Source organism: Melospiza melodia, chromosome 7, assembly GCF_035770615.1.
Source record: "Melospiza melodia melodia isolate bMelMel2 chromosome 7, bMelMel2.pri, whole genome shotgun sequence".
NCBI classification, from domain to species: domain Eukaryota; kingdom Metazoa; phylum Chordata; class Aves; order Passeriformes; family Passerellidae; genus Melospiza; species Melospiza melodia.
In genome coordinates, this window is record NC_086200.1 from 11692340 (window position 1) to 11713369 (window position 21030).

Here is a 21030-nt window from a genome sequence, read left to right on the forward strand (position 1 = left end):
GAGACAGCTTTTAGAGGGGAAAGAAAAAACTCCAACTAAATAGATAAACAAACTTTAGAGAAAAAGGAAAATGGTCCTAAGTAAGCAGAAGATCTGAAAATCTTCAAAGAAATGGGCCCATTAAAAAAAAAAAAAGTCATAGGCTTTAATTTTTTTTGGGGGGGAACAAATACCATCAGGAGCCTGTGATAACTTTAAAAGTGGGTCCCCAAGAAGAAGAATTGGAATTTGTTATAGACACAGGGGCAGAGAAAACCTGCCTGTTAAACGTTCCAAAAGGTTATAGTGTGAGCAAACATAGAGTGAAAGTAACAGGGGCAAAAAGAGGAAGTTTTACATTTCTGGTCATTAAAGATGTGGTAATTGAGGGAAGAAACTAAAATTTAGGTGGGAGATGTGTTATTGGTCCCAGGGGCAGGTAGCAATTTATTGGGAAGAGTCTTACAAGTGCAAGTAAGATTAAGAGTTATTTCAGAAAATAAGAAAATGACAGCTAGAGATTTGAAATTAAGCCAAGAGGATGAAGAAAAAAAAAATCAACAAAGAAGTTTGGGCTGGAGAAAGAAATAGGGGAAGAATAAATATCGACCCCATAAGGGTTACAACTGAGAGAGGAGAAAGAGAGAAGTTGAAGTAGAGAAGTAGTTAGGAAACTCTGAGATGTTAGAATGTGAAGTGATGACATCTTGGTGCTAGAAGAGAGCAGAAGTGTGAATGCAAGTTTTTTGCATGAAAGGCAGAGAAGTATCTTAACACATGGTTGTTAAGAGGTTATTCAATGCCACACTGGGGTCCGGAAAAGCCTTAGCAGAACGGGCCCTCCTTGAAGAGAAAAGAGGATAAGTTGACGAGAGAAAGAGAAAGAATGTCAGGAGCACCTGGGCACGCCAGGTTTGGGGTTGTCAAGGCTGGGAGGTGTCTGAGCGCTCCCTGCGATCGGCGGGGTCTCGGGGGCCGCGGCAGGGACCGATCCATGGAGGTGCCCCGGGCGGGGCTGGCAGCAGAGGACACAGGTTTGCGGCCAGGAGCGGGCTGGCTCCGGGGCAGAGCTGCCGGGGGGCTCCCAGACTGTCGGGGTGCCGAGCCCAGGATGGCAGCGTCAGCCTGGAAGTAGGCCGAGAGAGAGAAGGGGAGAGAGAGAGAGAGGGAGAGGGAGAGGGAGAGGGCAAAAGAGACCCAGGGCAGCCCCCAGGGTCCCCATGCCCGGGGCTGCTCTCCCCTGCCCCGGCCCTGCAGCCAAGGGGCCGCACCGGGGGAAGGGCCAAGAACAGCACTGACAGCAGGGCTGTGAAAAGAGGGGCAGGGGGGACTAGCACTAAAAGATAAAATCAAAGCAGAGATTGCTGACTCTCCAAACCTCACAAAGCGGTTTGTTTTTCTTAAGTAAGAGGTTTTTTGTTTTTTTTTTTCTTTTGTGTGTTTTGTTTGCCGTTAACGAGAAGGCTTTTTTCCTGAAGAAGAGGCTGCTGTAGAGAAAGCTTTTAGCTAAACCCAGAAAGTTTAGAAGGAAAGCGAATCGTAAAAGTTAATGCAGTATTATCTTTCTTTTATTATCTATGCTATTAAGAAGTCCTTTCCAGGTACTACTGAAGCAACAACCAAAATCACGGAAAGAGAGTGAATTCATGCCAGCAGAATCAAAGGACTTGTGAAGAAACTTGAGGAACGGACTATCATATTTAAACCGGGTGATACTGAACTGACTTTCCAATGGGGACTGAGTGGTAATGGTTTGAGAAAACCCAAATGATCCAAGAAATGTACAAAGAATAACACTGAATTAAGAAATAAGATAATGCTTATATCACTGGATTTGAGCACTGCCTGAATAAAACATCTCCTTGGGGGAGGAATACCTCAGATAGAAAGATCAAGAACGTTTTTGTATTCTGACCTTAGCCCTAGAATTGTACAAGGGAGAAGGGGAATTACTATTTCCATTAGTAAACTTTGCTTGATTCATTCCAATACTGGACATGGTAGGTGGGTTATAAGTAAATGCTTAAATTGTAAGAGTAATTAGTGTTGTGATTCGCAAAATTTATGTTCTTATTGCAAAAAGTGTTAAAGTACTGACTTGGTTTTGTGGATGGGAATTATTAGTGCCTGTTAAATGAGAGATACCTGAGGAACAGTAAGAGACCACAGTTAAAGAGTGTCAAAAACAATTTGCCTAGCAATTAGTTAAGAGAAAGTGACAAGAAAATAGAGGGCAAGACCAGATTGGCCTCTGTATTTCACCACCAAGAAGATCAAATAAACCTGCTGTGGGTTGCAACCTCACAGGCATGGGAGGTGGGAGTATAAGCCATACTGGACCTCTGTTATTCCTGTTTCTGGCACTCACTTGTTGTCTTTTCCCTTTCGGGATACCAGCAGGATTGTGTCACAAATGCTACAGAAAGCATCACATAGAAAGAAACCAAAGTTCCTCCTTTATTACACACACCTATGTCAACAGCCACTGTTATAACCCATCCAAATTAAGAACCTGTAGGCAAAACTGAGTAAATTATTAGATTACAAGAAACTTAAGAAAAAGTGGCAATAGATTTAGAACTGAATGTCCAAAAGGAGAGAGATGGATTTGTTTTAAATTTAATCTGAAGATGCGGTTCAAGATTTGGAAAAAAAAACCCCAAATAATAAAGGAAAAGGTAAAACCAGCACAGCAATCTAACTCTGTATTGACTCCAAATTATCTGTTGAATTGTATTACAAGACTCCAAGCAGTTACAGAAATGATAGCAAATAAGGCTGCCCAGGCATTAGAGTTAACATTAAGTCAGCTAAGCCAAACAAAAACTGTAGGGTATCAGAAAGGTTCGCTTTAGACTATTTATTGGCCAAAGAAGGGGGTGTTTGTGGAAAGTTCAATATATCAGATCGTTGAAAATTGATGACCACAGAAAAGTCATTCTAGCAAAAGCAAAAGAAATCAAAAAGAAAAATATATACGCATATAACAACCCAGGTACCAGTCCAAAAATTAGAAAACAATGTTAAAATCTAGCTGGTGGGGTAATGTATTAGAAGAAATTAAGATCTTTCATTTGTGTTACAACTGTTTTTATATTTCTTTCTTGTGTAATCCCGTGTTTTATTTTACCAGCATAGTCCAGAAGATATAAGTAGAAAAAAAATATTGCTCAAGCCAAATGATTTACAAAGAATAAGAGTGGGGATTGTGAAAAATGCATGTATTTTATGATTGGCTTTTCGCAAATATTAAAATGAATATTATATGTGTTGTGTGAGAAAGCAATGCTGTATTAATTTTCTTAAGCACTGTGTTAAATATAGTTTTAGGTTATAAAAATAGAAACTATGCTATGTAAGATGCTTTGTTTAACAGAAAGGGCTTGCAGCGAGATAGCAGCCACAGGACATCTAAATCTTTCAGAGAAAGGGAATTTCTTGCCTTCTTATCAGAAAAAATGAACTTCTTCTCACCTTGGAGGCACTGTTAGGATTAGAAGGAAAGAAGTTGACAATGACCAGACAGAATCCTGTATTTGAATGGAATTTATGCATCATGTATGAAGTATATGAATATGCAACAGGCTATTGTTCTTAAGGGTTAATCCTTTGTTAATGGGTGTCCTTTTTCAGGCTCCTGATGCCCAGAAAAAGGTACCCGGACATCCGTAACTCTTTGTTTTTATTGTCTCATATTGTCTTAATTCAATTTATCCAAATTGTTATTACTCTAATTGTGTTACTATTTTTATAACTATTTTATTACTATGAAACTTTTAAAATTTTAAAAACAAGTGATTGGCGTTTTTCACACTGACTGTTCACCGCTGCCAATGCTCACAGTATTCTCCTAACACACTTGAGCTTCCTGTCTTTCAGTGAGAGAAAGATTCAGCTAAAGTCAAGGAAAGAGGGCAGGGGAGATGGAAACCTTCCCTTGGGATGCTTTTAGGAAGGCCTGAAGGGACCCTGCCTTTCCTTGGAACAGAGGTGGTCACCATGCATGGTGTTGCCTGACCTGCCCTAGGTGCTCCTCTATTCCAGAAGGACTTTTGCCCACTTCATCACTTGTCTGTCCCTCCAATTCCAGGGCCTCAAACCTGCTCTGTGAGATACTAAACCTGTAAGTCAGCTGTAAGTTTTCAGAATATGGCACTGACCGTGGCTCTAAGTAAGTTTTTTTAATCAGGCTTACAATATATTTTGAGAAGAAGAAGGAACAGAAGGGGTAGATACCACACAAGAATCCAGCAGAGTCTTCCCAGCTTTTTTGTCTGGGTTCTATGAAGCACAATGCCCAGTGCTTGCATTATGCTGTCTTTTCATGTGTTCTGGTGACCAGAACCATCCCATGGCCAGGCCCAGGATAATTTGGGTGCCAAAGTCCCATTGCCTGCAAACATCACACTCTTTTTTACCCAGCTGGTGCTCAGCTCAGCATATTTGCTGAGACAACTTTAGGACTGTTTTCCTTAACTTGGCAGTTCTAGCAGATGTCCTTATGGCCCCTAAATTCTGCATCCTTTGTGTCCACTATCAATGGGCATCCTTCTTCCCAAGCTTTGTCAACCTCCCTCTGGGTCTGAGATCAGTGAAACGGGCCCAGCCCTGAGTCTTAAAGACAATTCTAGCAACAACTACTTTGCTTTTCTAATACCTGGCCATCACTTCGAGCTTGTAGGCTGCTATGTGTGTCACAGGTTAAATGTCTCTTCCTGTTGATCAGGCTTGGAAGTGCGGACAGCCCAGGCATGACAGGATATGTTTTCTTCAGGAAATGGGACGTAGGGCCCAGCTTGCAACAGGTCCAGGCCCGCGCCTTCCAGAGCGCCAGAAGGTTCGCGGCGCCATTGCAGGGCTCAGGGCGCCTCCTTGTGGGCAAGAGTGGCCTCGACAGCGCGGGCGCCGCGCAGCGGGGCCAGAGGCCGGGAAAGGGCGGGCGGGTGTGAGGGGCGGGGCGGTTCGTGCCTAGAGCCGAGCCCGCGCTGTACCTCGGCGCCTTCCCGGCTCGGTGTTGGGAGCGAGCCGCCGCTGCTCGGGCTCTGGGAGAAGCGTGCGGCCGCTGCGGAGTCCCAGCCCGCAGATCTGGCTGCTGGCCGAGGCTGCAGTGCAGAGCTGCCATGCCAGAGCTGCCGTGCGCCGTGGCACTGCCAGAACCCCTGGCAGAGCCGGGCTGGAAGTGCCGACAGCTGAGGGAAGCCCTGCCATGGCAGTGCCCCAAGCTCTTGTTTATCCCACAGAAAGAGAGGATCAGCACCTGGAGGTGACTGCGTTATTCCTGGAAAGGGACTATCTGCTTACAGTTGCAATGTCTGGCAGCAAGCAGGAAGGCGCTGGTGCCAGGGAGCCAAGTGAGGGCAAAGCAGCCCTGTGACAGCCTGGCCCAGGGGCTCTTGTGGCAGCAGGCAGCGTGGGGATCAGAACAGAGGCAGGGGGAGGCAGGAGCTGCTCGGCCATGCCAGGGCTGGGAGCCTCCTTCCTGCCCAAGTGGGGCCCAGCTGGGCCAGGGGGCAGCTCCTGGGACAGCCGTGCCCGCAATGGCCCCTGCTCTGCAAGGCCTCCAGCGCTGCGCATCAGCCAGGCAGGGACAGAGCAGCCTTGGGGCCGATGCTGCTGCAGGCTCAGAGCCCCGCACAGCTGCTCATGCCCGGTGCCATTGGCTCTGTCCCCTGCAGCCTGCATGCTGTGTCGCCGTGCAGAGGCTGAGCCCTGTGCCTCCCCTGGCCCTGGCAACTGCTCCTGTGCTGCTCCTGCACTGCCCAGGGCACCCACGGGCCCTGCTTGGGCCGCACGCAGACCAGAACCAGCTGGGGCTGTGACAGCTCTGCTGCTCTGGGCCCAGCCCTTGGGCAAAGCACCCGCCTGTCCCTGGGCTGGGGGCAGTGCCCAGGCTGGGCTTGGCAGAGCCCGTCCGCTCCTGGAGGGCTGGGGGCACTGCTCTGGCCTGGCCTGGCCCGGCCCTGGGGTCCCTTGGCATTCCTGCTTGCCCTTGCATCCACCAGGGATGGGCTGCAGCTCAATGGCCCCGGCCTGGCCGCACACTCAGGCCTGGAGCCTTCCCATGGCTCCCCAGGGCACGAGAGACTCAGCCCCAGCTCCCAAACACGGCCTAACAGGGTTTGCTGATATTGATCCCTGTTAGACCTTTGAAAGCATTTTGAAAGTAACCTTGTTTGACAACTCCTTCAAGGAACAAACGTGATTCGCTTCTAATCAGTAAAAACTTTATTGGTTTGCTTGCACTTCCTATAGGGTATCCTAATGCTTCCTTTGGCGTTCCAGAAAATAATGAAAATCTAACAAATTCTAAAGAGAAGTTCTTGAATCCACTATGAGGAGAAGTCTCTACATTCACTATCCTTACATACACTGAAGTAGCTTCTCCTGTAACACACAAAGATGTAGTGGTTTACCTGACTGGACCACACAACAGGATGTTATACACACCGCTACACTAAAAAACTTCTCTTCCCTGTTCATCACAAATTTAAAGCTCTTCTTGAGGTCGTGACTTAATTTTACATGCACATTCATACCTGCAATCCCTCCCCATGCTCAGTTTTCACCTAGACTTACCAGGGAACAGATGTTCCATACTCACCTCAAGCAATAATCTACGTCTGTCTTCCTAACCCTCTTTTTCTTCACTGACTTCTACTAATCTACAAAATAACTTGGACCCTCTGCACAAAAGAAACATCCAATTAATAGCCTTAAACACTTGTGATTGTGCTGCTACTTCTAACAATCTTGACCACCACAGCACTAAAATCAGAAATCAATTCTTCACATCCTTCCTGTTCTCCTGCCCCCACCACGCCTTGGCTCCAGCAGAAATGTTCCCTACTGCAGCCTGGTGTGCTAAGAACAATCAAAGGCAGCAGCACTTTTCCTCAACATGCTGCAATCTGAATTGCAGTGAAATTGCAGCTGTTGCATTAGAAGCTCAGCACCAGCACCCCACATCTTCCCCCAGAACTGAGGCCTGCTGAGGCCTGAGCTCTCCATTTCAACACACCCTGTAAATCAGGCTGCCTGGAAGATTGCAGGCTGGTAACTGTGTGAACACAGCAGTGCATTTCAGCAGAGTTATGGAATCAGTCTCATGGAAGGCACATCCTTTAAGCTTAAGACTCTATTCTACAAAATCTAGCCAGCAATTGTTTTGGTGGCCTGTGCAGGTTTTGGGGACTGTGCATGTTTCCTTTGGATGTTGTTTTCTTTGTTTCTAAACACAAAATTCACTGCATTCAGAAGCAAAACCCCAGATTCATTAGAAGAAAGAACCACAGGGACATATGTGGCTGACAAGAACACTCCTCATTTCTAATAGTAACACCAGAAAGAGAGGAAAAAGATAAAGATGATTTAAATACCCGAAAGGATCTGAAATGTCTACATAAGCTGTCAAGTGACTAAGTTTTTGGTAAACTCTAAAAGTCCAGATTCCTATTCGGTAATTGTCTGAAAGAAAAGAAAGCCAGAATATCTGGTTGACCTTTATATTGCCAGGACTTTCTCACGGGATTCTACCACAACTTGGATCACAAGTGAGGGTGGCAAATTTTGACTAGAAAACTTTGATAACTAGGCAGCATTTTTTCCTCCTCACTGAATTACAGGAAGGGTTTAAAAGGAAAAAAAAATATAAAAGAGCGTAAAGAAATTCTATCATACCTCTTAGGCGTTCATCATCTTTGGAGAACAAAAAAAAAAAACTCTAGCACTTCCTGTGCATGGTAAAGAAAGAAACCTAGAAAAGGACAAAGGGATTTGAGCATCCTAAATTGTACTATCAAATTTCATGAACACAAGTTAATCCTGTAGTGCTTCAGAGAAATGCCATACATTGAAAAGCTTTATTCCCTAGAAACCAAATAAATCTTTTTATTTTCCAAATCCTCTTTTAAAGAGAAAACTGACTGTGTCTTTGGCTTTTGGCCAAACTCAGTTTGGAGTTGGTCAAACCAAAATGACCCAGTTAATTTCCTGTGCTCTGCTCTTTCTTTCCATATTCCCATTCACATCCAATGGGTTGCTGGGAGTTTTGACTCTGTGCAGCACAAACGGTTTTCTAAGATGACTTTCATTGCTCAGAGGTGTGCAATGTCAGTTTCCCATTCCCTGAGTGCTGCTATTAATATTCCCACAGCATCCAACTACTACAGCCAAGTAGACAACAAAGAAAAATGGAACTTGCATTTCTTGGTCCTGTTCAATTTCTGACATCTCAGGCTCATCGTCACCCTCAGAACTGCTGTCCTGGAAACGTGGATCCTCTTGCCATGTGGCTTTTACTGGCTTTATTGTCCCAAGCGCGTGAGGCTCTGCAATGACAGCACCAATAGAGAAAAAAAGCCAAAACCAGATTATTCCTCTAATCATCAGGAAGAATTCCTCCTTTCACGTGAAATACTTACAGTGGAGAAGAGAGATTTAGGAAGGACAGAATCTGACCCTGCCAGATTTTCTAAGCTACATTTCTGCTCCACTTTGTATTTTCCACTTTGTTCCAGGGAGCCCTTATGTATTCTTAAACATTTCTCATTGCATTCAGAAGACACTGAATACCTTTTCAGTTCAGCACAAGTCTGGGGGGCTCATTGCTCTGTGCTGTTGCGTTGGGTTTTTTAATATTTTGGGTAACTTCACGGGGTTTCTTTTCTCTCCTACATGACTGGGACTTGAGTTAATGTTGTTTCATCTTCATTTCAGACGGCCTTGTTTTATCTAAGGTTAGGACACCCCAATGATCATGTGTCATTCCATTTCCTTTTTCTAAAGGTCCAAGAGTAGAATTCAGTAACAAACAGAATGTTCATGGATCTTGGGGCCAGCTCTCGGACTTTGCTCCTCCCTCTACATTAACGCACATTTCCTTAAAAGCCTTGTGAGTTCCTATGAAACTTGATATGACTGGTGTGTCACCTTTTTCCCTGTTTGAGGAATTCAGGGCATGAGAACAAGCTTTTTCACCACTCAGCAAAAACCCCCAATGCCTTCTCAAAGCATGCCTTTCAGAATTCCTGAGATGCAAGCATGAGGCACCTCTCAATAATCTACCACAACCCTAGCAAGCAGAAATGAAGATCAAAATGCTTCTGCCTAATTACTGACTTCTGTTGCTGAAAATCCCCTGCATCCTGACCTTTATTACACCATATTGCCCTACAGTGCCTGCCAGAAGCTCTTCCTTAGCAATGGCACTGTTAGAAGGGTTCTGCTGTTACCTTCTTTGATGCCCAACTCCTCTGTGCCTCCAAAGAAAGAAAACTTGAAGTAACTCGTCTCCTGAGCTGCATCATCCTCAGGCAAAGGTCCCAAATGGTCATCTGGGGCAGAGTCCTGTGCATCCTCTTTGTCCCAGGGTATTTCCTCAGTCTGGTTTGCTCTTTGAAGGTCTTTCAAAGAATAAACCAGAATAGACGGAGGAAATACCGTCTATTCTGGTTTGTTCTTTGAAAGGCCTCTTTCAAATCCGCAGCAATGGTGTAGGAGTTGTCTTCAGACAGTGAGGCAGTATCTCATCTCTTTCTTCTTTTTTTGGCTTTACTGAAATGAGATTGTTCAAGGATAGCAACACAGCACACGTCCTTTTCGGACACAGCTTCCCTAAGAGCCACCTTGCTCTGAATGTCTCCCTAAGCATATCCAAGCCCATTAAGGAGTGGTTCATTATCAAGGGTAAGCAGTGGGGAAACATCTGAGGTTGAAGTCTAAAGGCAGGAACAAGAGTCCTTTTTAATTAGCCACATCCTTAAGTGACTTTTCACTGAATACACAGTTACACAGAAATCAAGGTATTTAGCCCAGACTTCTTCCTGCCAGTAGAAACATCAAGAGCTAATAGGGTTTGCCCACAGAGCTGCACATCTCAGGGTCCCTGCACTGACCGTTCTCACCTTCACTTCTGGCAAGGAACACACGGCCTAGAAAGAAAAGATGACGGCGCTACGTGCTGCTGTTGGAGGTCCCAGTTGAGGTCCGACGTCGCTGGTGGGAGCGGCTGCTCCTGCGGGATGTCCCCGACCATGTCCCCCTACGCCTGGGCCTCTCAGCACTCGCTGCTGTCCTCCGGCTCCTGTCCTGGCGACTCCTGGACCGCACAGTTTGAGTCGAGGCCCGGCGCTGCTGACGGGAGCGGCTGCGTCTGGGGAATGGCCCTGACCATGTCTCCCTTCGCCTGGGCCTCTCAGCCCTTGTCCCTGTGCCACTGCTGCTGCCGCGGCGACTCCTGGAGCGGACAGGTGGACTCTGGGCCCAGCCTTGCTGGCGGGAGCGGCTGCGTCTGGGGGATGGCCCGGACCATGTCTCCCTTCGCCTGGGCCTCTCAGCCCTTGTCCCTGTCCCACTGCTCCTGTCACAGCAGCTCCTGGAGCGGACAGGTGGACTCTGGGCCCAGCCTTGCTGGCGGGAGCGCCTGCGTCTGGGGGATGGCCCTGACCATGTCTCCCTTCGCCTGGGCCTCTCAGCCCTTGTCCCTGTCCCACTGCTCCTGTCACAGCAGCTCCTGGAGCGGACAGGTGGACTCCGGGCCCAGCCTTGCTGGCGGGAGCGCCTGCGTCTGGGGGATGGCCCTGACCATGTCTCCCTTCGCCTGGGCCTCTCAGTCCTTGGCCCTGTCACTCTGTTCCTGTCATGGCAACTCCTGGAGCGGACAGGTGGACTCTGGGCACGACCTTGCTGGCGGGAGCACCTGCGTCTGGGGGATGTCCGTGATGGTGTCTCCCTTTGCTTGGGCCTCTCAGCCCTTGCCCCTGTCCTACTGTTCCTGTCATGGCAACTCCTGGAGCGGACAGGTGGACTCTGGGCGCGACTTTGCCGGCGAGAGGAGCTTCGCCTGTGGCTGGGCCCAGCACGTCTGGAATGGACCCTGTCCTCAGGGTCAGGGGACGTGCTGCGTGTTGCCCTTGATCTGCTGATGCTGCTGGTGTCCAGTGAGGAAGATGGCAGCGCCTGCTGCCATGCTGCGTGTTGGGGCCTGCTGTGGCTGCCCGTCTCTGGAGATGGAGGTGGGGAAACCAGCACCAATGGCACAGGGCTGTGGGAGCTGGGGCTGATGGCCTCAGATTCTGACCAGCCACGAGCAGACTGTAGTCCTGACTGTCTGGCCGGCCTGGGGCCATTGAGCTCTGTCTCATCCCTGGAGGCTGTAAGGGCAAGCAGGAATGTCAAAGATCACCCAGGCCCCGGCCAGGCCAGGCCAGAGCAGTGCCCCCAGCCCTCCAGCAGTGGATGCTGCGCTCTGCCAAGCCCGGCCTGGGCACTGCCCCCAGCCCAGGGACACCGGGGACTTTGACTCATACATGTTCCGAGCCCAGCACAGCTGTCACACTCCCATCTCTGTGTGCTGTTCCTCAGGCCAGAGCAGCGCCTGTGGGTGCCCTCAGCAGCACAGGAGGAGCACAGGAGCAATTGCCAGGGCCTGGGGAGGCAAACAAGCTCATAGCACTGAGAACAAAAAGTGTACCAGCACGTGGTTGTCTAGCCAAGCGCTTCTGCTTCTTCCTGCTTTGAGCCCTTGTCGAGACACAGGTTCCCTGCAGAGCCCCAGGTGCAGCTTCCCAACTTACCCCTGTTCCTCTGCCTCCTCCCTGCCCCCAGGGTAAAGGCAATCCCTGGCATTGCATTGGCCGTGCCTCACTCCTAGATCTGCGAAGGCATCGTTGTCCTCCCACGTTGGCTGTCTGATGGAGAAAGGAAGAGATGATGAATTTCTGCTGCTCTCCCTCACGGAGGTCCAGGGTGTCCCAGCTCTTTCTCCAGCGCTTTTCCAAGTTGGGGGTGAAGCTGAAGCCCAGACTCACAGGACAGGGCAGGGCCAGGGCTCCTGGGGCAGGGCCTGGCACAGCACAGCACTTGCACCCTCCTGGCTGGTGGGCCAGGCAGAAGGACACCAACCTGAAGGGGACTCGGATCCCCAAGATGAACATTTCAACAGGGAATTCCCCACTGTCTCTGCACAGGGGGCACTGGAAATAGAAAGCACCAGCGCGCAAGGCCTGTCCCTGCAGGGCAAACACAGGCAGGGTGAGCGAGGCCCTGCTGCTGCTGCTGCTGCTGCTGAGCACCTGCTGTGCCCCAGGGCTCAGGGGAGGGCTCCTACCTGGATGCAGTCCCTGTGGAACCAGGCCTTTTTGCATGCTGGGCACACCAATGTTGTGAAGGTCTTTCTGTCCTCCACAGGTTCCATGCAGATGGGGCAAACGGTGTCCGGCTCAGGAGTCGCATCCACCTCCTGCTCTGGACGGTGCTCAGGGCAGAAAGTACTGGGGGCAAAGGGATGGGGAAAGTGAGAAATGCTGGATCATTCCCCAGGGGTGGCCATAAAGAGAGATGAGGTACCTGAACGGAGTAACGTATAGATTGACACAGCCGCCCTCCTTGGTACAGGGCAAGTGGAACCATCTGTCACAGTTCTCCCTGCAGCACATGATGGTTGCCCCGCTCTGGCCGCAGACGCAGCAGCGCTGGAAAGAGCCAAGCAGCTGCATCAGCAGCAGCAGCAGCAGCAGCAGCAGCCTCGAGGCCTCCCCAGGCAGCCCCAGGGCTAAGGGCAGGGCGCAGGACGTGGCCGCTGCCGGCTCCCAGCCCACAGAGCCGCCAGCTGGAGGAGGGAGGCTGCTGTGCCAGGGCCTCTGTGCCAGAGCTGCTGGGAGCCAGACTTTGTCCCGACTGCTGGGCCGGCCTTTCTTTCCTGCAGTCTGGGCTAAGCTCTGGCAAACCTCGCCAGGCACAAATCTCCCTGCTCTTGTCAGGCTCTCACCTTCTGTGCCGCCCGCCGCACTGCAATTAGGAGATCTCGAGGGAGAAAGTCCATGAGTCCCCCGCGGTCCGTCTCTTGCCGAAAAAGTAGAGTGGCGAAGAACTGCAGCCAAGGGGAGAAGCTGATGAGGAGGGGGCGGGAGGAGCTGCCCATTGCAAAGGTGGAGAGAGCGCCCGGAGCCACTCACCATGCAGAACACGTGGGCACAGAGCCCACCCTTCTGCAGTTTGTCACCGCACATGTCCGGGTCAGCCTCGGCACGGCGACACAGCATGCAGGCTGCAGGGGACAGAGCCAATGGCACCGGGCATGAGCAGCTGTGCGGGGCTCTGAGCCTGCAGCAGCATCGGCCCCAAGGCTGCTCTGTCCCTGCCTGGCTGATGGGCAGCGCTGGAGGCCTTGCAGAGCAGGGGCCATTGCGGGCACGGCTGTCCCAGGAGCTGCCCCCTGGCCCAGCTGGGCCCCACTTGGGCAGGAAGGAGGCTCCCAGCCCTGGCATGGCCGAGCAGCTCCTGCCTCCCCCTGCCTCTGTTCTGATCCCCACGCTGCCTGCTGCCACAAGAGCCCCTGGGCCAAGCTATCAGAGAGCTGCTTTGCCTTCACCTGGCTCCCTGGCACCAGGACCCTCCTGCTTTCTGTCAGACATGGCGGCTGTCTACGCTGAGTCTATCTCCTCGAAGGACGTGGTCACTTCGAGGTGCTGTTCCTCTCTGTCTATGGGAGAAAGAAGGGGCGGGGGGAGTTTGCAGAACAGGCCCAGAACCACGAGGCTCTACTCCCTGCTCAGCCCTGCGTGAGCCCTGCTCCTGTCTGTTTCTCCTCCCGTCGTCGCCTTGAGTAACACTGCAGTGTCCTCTGGCTGTTCCTCTGCTGATTCTGTGATTTTGGGAAGGGAGAGGCAGGTGAGCCTGCAGCACAGGCCCAGAGCCCCGAGGTGTGGGGCCCCTCTGGTCCCTGGGCAGCCACATCCCCGCCCTACCTTCTCCTCCCGTTGTCAGGTCGCACTGACACTCGGCTTGAGCCCCGCGTTCCCTTTTGTGGCCTTGGTGGCACAGGTCACAATGGCCACTCTGACATCAGCACCGTGTACCCAAAATCGGGGCAGCCATGGCCCCAGGTCCCTGGCAACCACTTGTGGCGGCCCCCTTGGGCACCGAGCTTCTAAAATGGTCCGAGCGTTTGCTCAGGGTGGAAGCAGGGCCAGGACTCCTGCAGCAAGTGCAGGGTCAAATGCCAGGCCCTGGGGCAGCCAGCCAGGGTGGCACTGTAGGCAGGGAGGTGCTGTTCAGGCACTGCCACACTAGGGCTCCGGCCCCGGCCAAGGGAAATTTCTGCTCCTGCCCCTGGCAGGCGGTGGCCCAGAGAGCCCGTGCGGAGTCAGCTGCACTACAGGGATTCAAACCCTGCTCTAGGTGAACTGATGTTTTCATCAAGACCTGTCTGCAGAAAACTAAGATGAACCTGATTTGATGCTGCTGCTGATCACCATTGGGTACAGGAGATAAACCTGGACACCACCACAGCTGCCTCCGTTATCCTGCCATCATATGAACTAACAACTTTGACTTTCCATATAAATGGAAAAATTAGTATTAAGCTTCTGAGAAGCGTCATCTTTTATACTGACTCAGCAGAAAGACAGAAAATTCACTGAGAATTTTCTGTGTACATTTGACAGGAGAGCTTGCAACTGTCCTCAACTCAAGTCAAATACAGGAGGATGCTTTTCCTACATTATAGGAACTTTGCCAGTTTGGTCCATGCTTTCCTACTAGAAAATACATTGGAAAAAATTAGGAAGAGAAGCACAAACAATTCTTGTCAATTTTTCTCTTTCGTGTCTTTGCAAACATGCTCCTGGAAATGCAGATCCATGACTTCTGGAACAATCAGTGGCATCTCTGGGAAGCAGGGCAGGGACTGACAGGCAAGGACACACTGCACCTGCCTGATGCTGGGGCAGCAGGAGTTTGCCCATTTTCCTGTCTCCATGGGAGAGCCACCTTGGCTGGGAAATGATCCCTTCACTGGTCTAGGAGGGAGGCACAGCCAGTGCAATGCCAGGGAGCGCCTTTACCCTGGAGGCAGGGAGGAGGCAGAGGAAGAGGGGGGAAGTTAGGAAGCTGCACCCGGGGCTCTGCAGGGCTCCCGGCTAGGTCTCGAAGCACAAGGAGCCAGAAGAGCTTGGCCGGACAATCCCGAGCTCTGGACACCTTGTCCTCAGCACCGGGAACCCGTTTGCTTCTCCAGGCCCTGGGCACTGCTCCCGTGCTGCTCATGCAATTACACACAGACACAGAGCTACCTGCTCTGTCTCAACCCTCTTCAGCACTGAACAGCACAACACAGTAGCATGTTCTCTTCAGTACATGGTCTAATTATTAATAGTCCTGCAAAGACTCACATTCAAAGCACACACAAAAACCCCAAACCCTGGTACAAACCTTGCATCAACACAAAATGCATGTTGCTGTTCAGAAACACAGGGCAGCACTTTTGGCCAATGCTTTTTCCTATAAGATCTTTCAAAGGATTGCAAAAGTGACATTGTTTGGCAACTTCTTCAAGGAACAGACAGGAGAGGCTTCTGAGTTTTTAAAGATTTATTGGTTTGCTTTCACTTTCCTTTTGGCATCCTTACACTTCACCCAGCATTCCAGAAAATCGTGAAAATCCAAAATAATATCAGGGGAAGTTTCTGAATTCATTCATGTTTCTCCCAAAGACTTTCTTGACATACATACAAGTGACTGGTCCTATGACATACAGAGACGCAGTGGTTTCCCTGACTGGACATTACAAGACAACGTTATAGACTCCACTATACTAAAACACTTCTGTTGCCTGGTAATTACAAAGCCTGAAGCTCTTCTAGAGGCTTTTCCCAGTGCAACTTCATTAGGTTCCTCTCTGCCCAACTCTCGAGCCTCTCCAGGTCTCACTGAAGGGCAGCAGAGCCTTGTGGTGCCTCAGGCCCTGCTCCCAATTCTGTCCCATCAGCAAACACTGAGGGAACACTCTGTCCCTTCTGCCAGGTCACTGGGGAATAAGGCAAACAAGGCTGGGCCCAGCACGGCGCCCTGAGCTCACAGCTACCTGAGTTTGGAGCTCCCCTGTCCACTTCTCTGCCCCACTGTCCCTGAGCTGCCTCAGGGGCCTGTTATGGGAGGCAGGGACAAAGCCTTGCTGAAGTCCCAGCTGGCAACAACCACTGCTCTCCCCTCACAAGCCCAGCCAGTCACTGCAGCACAGATGGCTATGGGATTGGTCAAGCATGGTTTCCATTCCTGTTATTCCACAGGCTTAGAGATGGCATCCAAGAGGAGCTGTTCTGTCACCTTTCTGGGGATGGAGCTGAGGCTGATGGCCCTGCAGTTTCCTGGCTCTTTCTTGGTGCCCTTTTGCAAGACTGCAGTGATGTTGGCTTTCCTCCACTGCTCATGCCTCTCTCCAGGGCTGTCTCCTTCCCTGACCTGCTGGCAGAGCACCCTGTGCCAGAGGCAGGAGCAGAGATTTCCCTTGGCCCCAAAAGGGAACACTGGGCTCAGGCCGAGTGTCAGTGCGACCTGACAATGGGAGGAGAAGGCATGAAGGAGCAGAGCTCACACAGGGCTGAGCAGGCAGTAGAGCCCTCGTGGCTCTGGGCTTGCTCTGCAAGCTCCTTGGCCTCTACTTTCTCCACAGAGAGAGAGGAACAGCACCTCAAAGCGACCAGGAAACCCGGCCATGGAGCGAGGCTGGGGCTGTGACACCTCAGGGAAACCGGACACGGAGCAGGACTGGGGCTGTCAGCCCTCAGGGAAACTGGCAATGGAGCGGGGCTGGGGCTGTGACACCTCAGGAAACTGGCCATGGAGCGGGACTGGGGCTGTGACACCTCAGGAAACTGGCCATGGAGTGGGACTGGGACTGTGACACCTCAGGAAACCAGCCATGGAGCGGGACTGGGGCTGTCAGCCCTCAGGGAAACCGGCCATGGAGTGGGACTGGGGCTGTGGCACCTCAGGAAACCAGCCATGGAGCGAGACTGGGACTGCCAGCCCTCAGGAAACCGGCCATGGAGCGAGACTGGGACTGCCAGCCCTCAGGGAAACTGGCCATGGAGCGAGGCTGGGGCTGTGACACCTCAGGGAAACCGGCCATGGAGTGGGACTGGGGCTGTGACACCTCAGGGAAAGCGGCCATGGAGCGAGGCTGGGGCTGTGACACCTCAGGAAACTGGCCATGGAGCGAGACTGGGACTGTGACACCTCAGGAAACCGGCCATGGAGCGGGACTGGGGCTGTCAGCCCTCAGGAAACCCGGCCATGGAGCGGGACTGGGGCTGTCAGCCCTCAGGGAAACCGGCCATGGAGTGGGGCTGGGGCTGTGACACCTCAGGAAACCAGCCATGGAGCGGGACTGGGACTGCCAGCCCTCAGGAAACCCGGCCATGGGGCTGGGGCTGCAGCTGTGACACCTCAGGGAAAGCAGCCATGGGTGTGGCTTGGCCTTTGACACCTCAGGGAACTCACCATGGCAGCCACCTCCAGGGGTTTTGAAGTACTTGTTTCTTGGTTTAATGCCCTTCCAAGATCAGTTTTCCTGATCCTTATCCATGTTTTGGACAAGTATTGCCTCCTGAACAGGCCACCTCCTGGATGTGCAATGATTCCATCTGATCCAGCTGTGCCTCTTCCTTTCTCAAGGGATGGACAGAGGGGCTCTATTGAAGGTGGCATTTCCTGCAGGAAGGGAGGCGATGCCAGACACAGCCACAGGAGGTAGTTGCTCTGCTTCTGGGCCTGAGCCCTGCTGAGGCTTGAGCTGCCCTCTCTGCTGCTTGGCACTGCGGGCACAGCCCGGATAAGATGGGCACAGCCCAGAGGAATTGTCCCGAGCAGGCTCAGGGCACTCGGGTACTGAGCTGTCCTGCTGGGCTCCCTCCGTGGGAGACATGTCCCGAAACCTGGGAGCGGCTGCACAGGGTGCCCGTGGTGGGGAAAGGGCAGAGGGGGAGAGCAAGGCTCCAGTGTGTCCTGAGAGGGCCTGGCTATGTGCCCATGTGATGTGGGAGCTGTTCCATGGGCAGGTGGGCAAGCAGGAGGGAGGGACGGAGGTTGGGAGTGACAGCTGTGGCACTGCAGATTTCCCCAAGCATTTAGTGAGGGTTTCCTGTGTGGCAGGGAGAGAGCCCCAGGGCCCTGGGCTGCTCCAGCTGCCCCTCCAGGCATGTTGCACAGGACCTGCAAAGAGCGTACAGAGTGACCAGGAGCCACAGGCTCCCGCAGCCTTACCCCACCCCCTTGCAGTCCCCAATTCCCCAAGGGAGAAGGGGATCCCAACACACCATGGAAATGGTTCTGTAGCATCTGTGATCCCTCCTCGACTGGGATCATGACTTGGATTACTTGGAAATGCTGGTGAATGGTGCTTTGAAGACCTTGTCAGATGTTGGAGGCATGTTCTGAATGTACCTTTCCTGACAGAATAATCTGTGTCAGTATGCCAAGAGCTTACCATGAGCCAGTTCCCTTAAATTTCACTGAAGGTAGATCAGTTCTGGAAACCTTACCCTGCTCCCTTCTGGAGCCCTGAGGGATCCCACAGGATCACTGTCAGTGGGAGGAAGGGGCATTTAGCTGTCCATCCTCCTCCCGTGTGCAATGCCACTGTGTCCTTCTGTGTGCTCTGTGCAGCCACAGAGAAGAGCAGAGAGGAAAGGGGCTGGGCCCAGGGCTGTGCCTGGGGGCTGAGCCTTTCTCAGCTCCTTTGCAGCCCCCAGGGAGCCCGAGCTGCTTCTGCTGCCACTGCTAAGCCCTGGCCCTGCCTGGGGCTGGGTTTCAAGCTGCTGGCTGCTCCAGGGAGTCCTTTCTGCCCCGACTGCCCCACAAGGGGCTCCTTCCATCCCAGTGTGGGGCCACTGCAGGCACGAGGTCCCCCTGGCCCTGCTCCTGAGTGGAAGGCAGAGCCAAGGGAGTGCCTTGGAGGGCACCAATCACCCAGATGCCCTCACTGCCACTCGGGCCTGAAGGAGAATCTTCAGCAGTGCCATTGGAGCTGTTGTGTCCTGCCTTTCTTTGCAGCTGAGCCTGTTGCTCAAGGTGATCTGGCTTCCCAGCCCATGTTCAGGATTGAGCCTCTGGGAGATGGTGAGGGTACGCCAAGGCCTTTCCCCTGTGAGACCTGCCAGCTCAGAGCCCAAAGCTCGGCCAGGGGGGCATCGCTGCAGGTGCCAGGACAGAGCCATGCATGTGTGTGCCCTCACCCTGCACGATCCACTCACAACTTCTGCTCAGCACTGGCAGGTGTTTGAAGGACGGTGGGCCATGGCCCAGCTGAAAAAGCCCAGATGATTTGTTGATTTTATCCGATTTTGCATAAGCATGACGTTCTGAACATGCCATTAAAGAAATGGAGAATTTCTCCATCTTTTAAGGTGTACTTTTTGTTTCTCAAGTGATGGGCCAAAAGTTAGGACAGAAGGAGGTGTTTCCCCAACAAAGCAGAGGCCGATTGGCAGCCCCTGCTGCAGGAAGGAAGTCCGAGCCAAACACAGGCATGGGCACAGGCACAGAAGGTAATTGCTGTGCCAGGCTCAGCAGGGCTCAGCCATTGGCAGAGCTGTGTGGCTGCAGCTCTTCTTCTTCTACCAGGGCCTCCCTTGCACAGCCCGGCAAAGCTGGAGGTGCCTTTGGAGCTCGTTCAGAGCCCTGGGAAAAGGGGACTCGTGCACCAACGTCCCTCCCGCTGCAGCTGCTCTGGAGCTGGCCCTGAGTGCCCAGAGGCCCAAGGCACAGGAGCAGCCCCGAGCGGGAGCCCTGCCGCGAGCCCAGGGCCAGAGCCACCCTTGGCTCCCGACTGGGCAGGGGCTGCACTGGGTCCTGACAGGGCCTGACTCTGTGCCCTGGGGCGGGGGGAGCTGTCACAGGGCAGGGAGGGCCAGGGCTGGCAGGGGCTGCTCAGGGATGGGTGTGGCCCGTGTCCCTCCAAGCAGCGACTGCCCAAAAAGCTGCGCTGCCCCCGGGCTCTCCTCTCGGCCTGCTGGGCTTTGTTGGGTGGCACAGCCTGTGCCACGGGGTGGCAAGGTCCCTGCAGGCCCCAGCTCTGGGGGAAACGGAGAATGTCCTGCCCGCATCCACCGTGCTGCCAGCTCAGCAGTGCAGCACAGCACGGGCTGACGATCCCCATCGCTCCCACAGGTGCAGCTGGAACCACAGCACATGTTCCTGATTCCCAGAAGGGCCTTGGAAGGGGTTTCTGTCAGGGAACAGGCTTCTGGCTAGGGTTACTGGCAGGCCTGCTTGTCTTGGAGCTGATCTTCATCTTATGCTCTGTCCGAAGTTGGACTTGCTGGAAGAGAAAAGGGTGAGTGTTTAGTTCACCTTTCCCTCAAACAGCTTCTTTTGAAAGTCTACGTCAGACAGAAAACATTCCCAGTGAGGTTGCAGTGTAGGGGTGGCCAGTCCTTGATTGTCCAAAGAACTCTGCTGAGGGTTCTGCTGCTGCCCAGAGCTTTCATTGGCCTCCTAAATGCTGGGCCTTGTCCCGGGGCCCCGCTGGGGCTGCAGCCAGTGCTGGCTCCCACTGAGGCTGCCTGGCCAAGAGCAGCCCCAGGGGCACTGGGCAGAGGCAAAGCACGGTGGGGAGGAGAAAGAGCAGGGACGAGATTGCCCTTGAAAGGCAGAGGCGCTCTGGGGCCCGCTCCTGGCCAGGGAGCCTGCCCAGAGCCGTGCCCTGTGGGCCGGCGCCTTGAGGGACAGCTGTGCAGCTGGGCCAAGCTGTGCCAGCAGCTCCAGCCGTGCTGGGGAGCCTTGCCAGCTCTGGGCCAGCTGTGCAGGAGGCTCCCTGTGTGCCACTGGCAGCTGGGGCCTCAGCCACCTCTTCTTTCCACAGTTCCACCTCTGGACAGGAGTTTTAAGATGGTGGCTGCATGTCACACCCAAACAGCAGGAGCACCTCCTCCAGCAGTTAAAAGGGCCTGGGCAGCCCTGTCATGAGTTCTGAGAAGAAGACTGCAGAACAGCCATCGACAAGGAAATCTCCTATTCTCCTGGATATCCCACTGCCACCTCCTCTCCCCATGTATATCCCCAAGCTACTTCCATCTCTTTTTTAATCCTCCTCTGTCCTGTCCCGACTTCTTCTATAGACCCCAGGAGCAGCCCAGCACCCTCCTGCCCCTCCTGAGTCCAACATGTCCCTTCCTCTGCCCCTGAGCCCCCTGGGCCTGCCCTCTAAACAACACTGAAGTTATCCCCGCTCTCTGCCAGGCCAGGTGATGGCCCTTTCTTTAGTTGCACTAA